General features: G+C 44.2%; 1 long non-coding RNA gene across 1 annotated transcript; it reads right to left on the bottom strand.

Annotated features, from left to right (window-relative positions):
• Positions 1–1,918: 1,918 nt before the first annotated feature.
• On the bottom strand, positions 1,919–2,413 carry LOC139024439 (uncharacterized). Its single transcript, XR_011475754.1, has 2 exons — positions 2,198–2,413; positions 1,919–2,154 (listed from the first exon to the last, which is right to left on the bottom strand). It is a non-coding gene; the product is annotated as an uncharacterized lncRNA (long non-coding RNA).
• Positions 2,414–6,469: the final 4,056 nt, after the last annotated feature.

Raw genomic sequence — 6,469 nt, 5'->3', positions numbered from 1 at the left:
CTCAGCAGTTATGGTTTTTAAACTGTTCATTTATTCATCTGTGATTCTGCCAATGCGCATAGCATATATTTTCTGCTGCATTTGCAGTTACAGAGTGTGTGTGTGTGCGTGTGTGTGTGCATTTCCATACGTGTGCATGTGTGTTTGTGCGTGTGCACCAACTAAAAAAAGTTATTGCCGTGGGCAGTCACTTGGACTTGTGTAAGAGTGCGTATATTTGATCAAATAGCTTGGGGCTCAGTTCCATACAGCACTTAGTGGGGCCGCGTCTCATTTTGACCTATACTCAATCCTCTGCTGCTGAGGTTGTATGTTGGTCAGTGGTTGTAATGGGACTGTGACAATACACTGAATAGATTCTGTTGAACGAAATGTAAATGTGGTATGCACCATTTGCATATTTTCTCCAGTGACTGGAGACCTACTCTATCCCAATGACTGCCTGGCCGGCGGCTGTAGCTGCTGTACCGTATGGACTGGCTGTGTGTGTGTGTGTGTGTGTGTGTGTGTGTGTGTGTTGGTGTTGTGTGTCGTGTGTGTGTGTGTGTGTGGTGTGTGTGTGTGTGTGTGTGTTGTGTGTGTGTGTGTGTGTGTGTGGTGTGTGTGTGTGTGCGTGCGTGCGTGCGTGCGTCTACAGTATGTGATGTGTATGGCCCTGTGGCAGTTTTGTGAACAGGCATGGGGGTCTGTGTGTGTGTGTGTGTGTGTGTGTGTGTGTGTGTGTGTGTGTGTGTGTGTGTGTGTGTGTGTGTGTGTGGTGTGTGTGTGTGTGTGTGTGTGTGTGTGTGTGTGTGTGTGTGTGTGTACAGTATTTATGTGTATGGAGAACAGGCGTGGGGGTCTGCATAGGGGGTACGCTGAGGGACAAACTAAAAGTCACAGCTGAGAGACTCTTTTAATAGTGACTAAAAGAAGAAAGATTGGACATATTTAAAGACCATCCTAGTAATGAACGATAATATTATGAGAATATTGTTCCATTTTCATATAATATGGTGATAGCTAACCCTCCAGTATGTACTGGACCTTCATTAATCCACTTCTTTCAGATCTGTGAACACACATGGCATATATCCTCTAGTGGAAGGAACAAGGGACCGAGCCAGATGAAATGGGCCTCTCATATCGTATCATCCACACGTTCTCTGCCTTAATGCAGGGCATAGCTACACATTATTGCCATCCCAAACGCATTTTCATGATCTGGGGGAAATCCTATGAACCTGGGCTAGGATTAGTAAGCCGGGACTCGCGTAGTTTGACCGGGTCAAGGTCACACCGATGATGGCTGTTCTGTTGTCCAGACCCCTTGTCGGATGTCCCTATAATTCTCTGACATGCCAGACATTTTGGTTGTGCATCTTGTAGTATGAGCAGTGCTACGAAGTGATTTGGTAAGGACTGCTGCCAGTAGCCAATGAGCACTCAGCATGTTAGACCAAAACAATGATGGTGAAGAGGAAAGAAACAACAACACATAATCTTTGCCTTTTCAGTTGGTGGAGTTCATTTTACATGGCCTGGTGCCGCGGATGGGCGGAGTTTGCTCATTATAAACCATTCCATTGATCCTTAAGCATCATCGCCACCCACCCGGGGCACCTGGCCATGCAAAATGAACTCCACTACGTCCTACCATGACAGAAACCAAAAAGATAATTTCCTATTATCCACATTCTATGCCTCAGTCTCTTTTGTGAGGTTTCTGAACATAATAACGAATCAAGCATCTCACTATTTGTGTCTTAATTTTTTCCCTGCGACAACTGAGAAACGCAGAGCAGGATAAACTAGAGAATCACAGTGCAATGTGAGCACCCACGTTCTGAGGTTGAGGATGGGCAGAATGAAAGATTTGGGACAAGGAAATCGGGAAATGTTGTTAAGATTTTAGAAGTCGTGTAGTGTATGCCCAGCATTTTTATTTATTTATTTTACTGTTATTTTACCAGGTAAGTTGACTGAGAACACGTTCTCATTTGCAGCAACGACCTGGGGAATAGTTACAGGGGAGAGGAGGGGGATGAATGAGCCAATTGTAAACTGGGGATTATTAGGTGACCGTGATGGTTGAGGGCCAGATTGGGAATTTAGCCAGGACACCGGGGTTAACACCCCTACTCTTACGATAAGTGCCATGGGATCTTTAATGACCTCAGAGAGTCAGGACACCCGNTGCCATGGGATCTTTAATGACCTCAGAGAGTCAGGACACCCGTTTAACGTCCCATCCGAAAGACGGCACCCTACACAGGGCAGTGTCCCCAATCACTGCCCTGGGGCATTGGGATATTTTTTAGACCAGAGGAAAGAGTGCCTCCTACTGGCCCTCCAACACCACTTCCAGCAGCATCTGGTCTCCCATCCAGGGACTGACCAGGACCAACCCTGCTTAGCTTCAGAAGCAAGCCAGCAGTGGTATGCAAGGTGGTATGCTGCTGGCCTAAGCATAAGCATAAGGGTCTTCATCCATTTGACCTGGTCTAGATCTGCTCGTCACCTGACCTTTGACCCTGTTACTGTAGCTCTTCTGTCTACAACGGTAAACAAGTTCCTGCATCACAGAGAGATTCTGAAATTTCCAAGAGCAGAGAAGACTTCTACATTCTGTTGTTTTCAGTCCAACATTCACAAGATGAACTCAAACGAACCATTGAAAACATGTAGTAGATGTGCAAATGCCTTCTCCCCAAGTCAAGTGTTATTTTATTCAAGTATAAGTAACGAGCTACAATGTTACATAACTTGAGTATACAGTACTTCATGCTGTTCAATGTATGTTTAATTCACCATGGGAAAATGACATTATTACGTAACCTAAACAGTGAAGACTGGAATGTGGTCGCTACACATCAAAACAACACCAAAAACATAACAAAGAAAAAATAAACTCTGTTATCGTCCTATAGGCTCATTAACCGGACAGACGTCATCGTCATGTATCCAATTAGACGGTCAGTTCTTCTCTTGACAGTTCCTGGTTAGAGTGGTGTGTGTGTGTGTGCATACAAGTGTGTATATATGTGTTTGTGTGTGTTTGCATGCGTAGTGTGTGTGTTCAGACCCTTTGCTATGAGACCCAAAATTAAGCTCAGGTCCATCCTGTTTCCATTGATCATTCTTGTGATGTTTCTACAACTTGATTGATTGGAGTCCACCTGTGGTAAATTCAATTGATTGGACATGATTTAGAGAGGCACACACCTGTCTATATAAGGTCACATCAGAGAACAGTTCATATCAGAGAAAGAAACAACACATGAGGTCAGAGACAGGATTGTGTCGAGACACAGATCTGGGGAAGGGTACCAAAACATTTCTGCAGCATTGAAGGTCCCCAAAAACACAGTGGCCTCCATCATTCTTAAATGGAAGAAGATTGGAACCACCAAGACTCTCCCTAGAGCTGGCCTCCCGGCCAAATGGAGCAATCGTGGGAGGAGCGCCTTGGTCACTCTGACAGAGCTCCAGAGTTCCTCTGTGGAGATGGGAGAACCTTCCAGAACCTTTCATGTGTGTGTCGGGCAGTTATTTGCATATTTCAGATCATTGGGGAGCATCACAGCGTGAAACAAGCATTCACAGCCTCATGCAGCACTGGGCTCATACAATATTGAATCTTTTGTCCACTGCAGACTCTCTGCATGGCTGGGAATAGAATAGAAGGGAGAGAATTGGGGCAGAAAACTCTTAACTCCATTCCGGAGTTCTATTCTAGAACACTGCTGTTCTGTTGTCCTGTTTGCTCATAGATGTTCACTACTCTGGTATGTCAGTGCTTTAATTTGGATAATGACGTCTGTTTTGTAAACAAAGTCTGTGAATGCCAGTGTGTGTGGTTCATACTGTACAGTATGTCCTAATTTTGTAGGCTCGCGGATCAATTTCCAAAAATGCAAAAACATATATACAAATTTTTTAGGAAATCAGTCAGGGTCTCAACTTACTTTTGGAAGTTAGAATAGTAGAATACACAAGGTGCAATTTAAATGTTTTATTGTGCATCAGCAGTTTGTTTTGCCAGTCACTGACAGTCAACCAACAAAATTTATCCTAGGGCCCTCAAAAGCCTGACTACATGTGTGGGTATTGCTCTCCCTCTCTGGCGCTTAAAGATGCCAGGCTGCCCTTCATTACGCACACCTGTCACCATCATTATGCGCAGCAGAGCTCATTGGACTCACCTGAACTCCTTCCCTTTGTTGATTGCCTTCCCAATTTATGTCTGCTTCCCCGTTTGTTCCCTGTGTCAGCATTGACGTCGTTATGTGTTCATGTCCAGACGCTGTCCTGTCCTGTTCCATGTCCGTTGCCATTAAATGTTCACTCCCTGTACCTGCTTCTCGTCTCTACCAGCGTCGACCCTTACAGGTATGGTTGTGGGTACGCAGACCTGCGAGCCACTGCGGCCCCCAATTTTTCTGTGGCACCCAACCCCATCAAAGTTGCACATCCCTGATCCAGAGCAATGAACAAGCCATGAGTGAGTTCTGGATGGCTTGGGAACTACAGTTGAAGTCGGAAGTTTACATATACCTTAGCCAAATACATTTATACTCAGTATTTCACAATTCCTTACATTTAATCCTAGTAAAAATTCCCTGTTTCACCACTTTATTTTAAGAATGTGAAATGTCAGAATAATCTTAGAGAGAACGATTTATTTCAGCTTTTATTTCTTTCATTCCCAGTGGGTCAGAAGTTTACATACACTCAAATAGTATTTGGTAGCATTGCCTTTAAATTGTTTAACTTGGGTCAAACATTTCGGGTAGCCTTTCCACAAGCTTCCACAATAAGTTGGGTGGATTTTGGCCCATTCTCCTGGCAGAGCTGGTGTAACTGAGTCAGGTTTTCTGTGTTCTATGTGTATTCTGTATTCTGTGTTCTATGTGTGGTTCCCGTGTTCTAACCTGTATTCTGTGTTCCTGTGTTCTAACCCTGTATTCTGTGTTCTATGTGTTCTAACCCTGTATTCTGTGTTCTATGTGTTCTAACCCTGTATTCTGTGTTCTATGTGTTCTAACCTGTATTCTGTTTCTATGTGTTCTAACCCTGTATTCTGTGTTTATGTGTGTCTCTGTCAGGTTACTCCAGCTGCAGCGTTTCAGCCTGAAGGTTTTTGACATCCTGCAGAACATCCAGATGGGACGACTGTGTGATGTCAGAGGTACGGTAAGAGCTGCTGGTGCAGTCAGATATTCATGTCAGAGGTACGGTAAGAGCTGCTGGTGCAGTCAGATATTCATAGGGGGGGGGTCTATGAATATCTGACTGCACCAGCAGCTCTTACCGTACTCTGACATCACACAGTCGTCCCATCTGGATGTTCTGCAGGATGTCAACACCTTCAGGCTGAAACGCTGCAGCTGGGAGTAACTGACAGAGGACACACATAGAACACAGAATACAGGGTTAGAACACATAGAACACAGAATACAGGGTTAGAACCATAGAAACAGAATACAGGGTTAGAACACATAGAACACAGAATACAGGGTTAGAACACATAGAACCAGAATACAGGGTTAGAACAGGGCAGATGGAGAACACATAACACATAGAACACAGAATACAGGGTTAGAACACGGGAACTACACACATAGAAACAGAATACAGGGTTAGAACAGGGACCTACACATCAGAACCAGAATACCGGGTTAGAACACAGAATACAAGGGTTAGAACACAGGAACACAGAATACAGGGTTAGAACAGCACAGAAGGCAGAACACGGAACAGATGTTAGAAACGGAACAGAATACAGGGTTGAACAGAACAGATACAGGGTTAGAACACAGGGAACACAGAATACAGGGTTAGAACACTGGGGAACTAACACATAGACATGTGCAGGCCTCCTTGCACAAACTTTTCAGTTCTGCCTCAAATTTTCTATGGGATTGAGGTCAGGGCTTTGTGATGGCACTCCAATACCTTGATTTGTTGTCCTAGAGCCATTTTGCACAACTTTTGGAAGTATGCTTGGGTCATTGTCCATTTGGAAGACCCATTCGCAACAAGCTTGAACTTCCTGACGGATGTCTTGAGATGTTGCTTCATATAGCCACATATTTTCATTCCTCATGATGCATCTATTTTGTGAAGTGCACCAGTCCCTCCTGCAGCAAAGCACCCCACAACATGATGCTGCCAACTCCGTGCTTCATGGTTTGGGATGGTATTCTTCGGCTGCTTGCAAGCCTCCCCCTTTTTCCTCCAAACATAATGATGAACCAGACTTGTGTAGGTCTACAATATTTTTTCCGAGGTCTTCTTTTGATTTTCCATGATGTCAAGCAAAGAGGCACTGAGTTTGAAGGTAGGCCTTGAAATACCCACATGTACACCTCCAATTGACTCAAATGATGTCAATTAGCCTATCAGAAATTTTCCAAGCTGTTTAATGGCACAGTCAACTTAGTGTATGTAACTTCTGACCCACTGGAATTGTGATACAGTGAGTTAT

Source organism: Salvelinus sp. IW2-2015, unplaced genomic scaffold (genome assembly GCF_002910315.2).
Source record: "Salvelinus sp. IW2-2015 unplaced genomic scaffold, ASM291031v2 Un_scaffold1502, whole genome shotgun sequence".
NCBI classification, from domain to species: Eukaryota; Metazoa; Chordata; class Actinopteri; order Salmoniformes; family Salmonidae; genus Salvelinus; species Salvelinus sp. IW2-2015.
The sequence above is the reverse complement of the archived record's forward strand: the minus strand, read 5'-3'. Positions and strand labels throughout refer to the sequence as shown.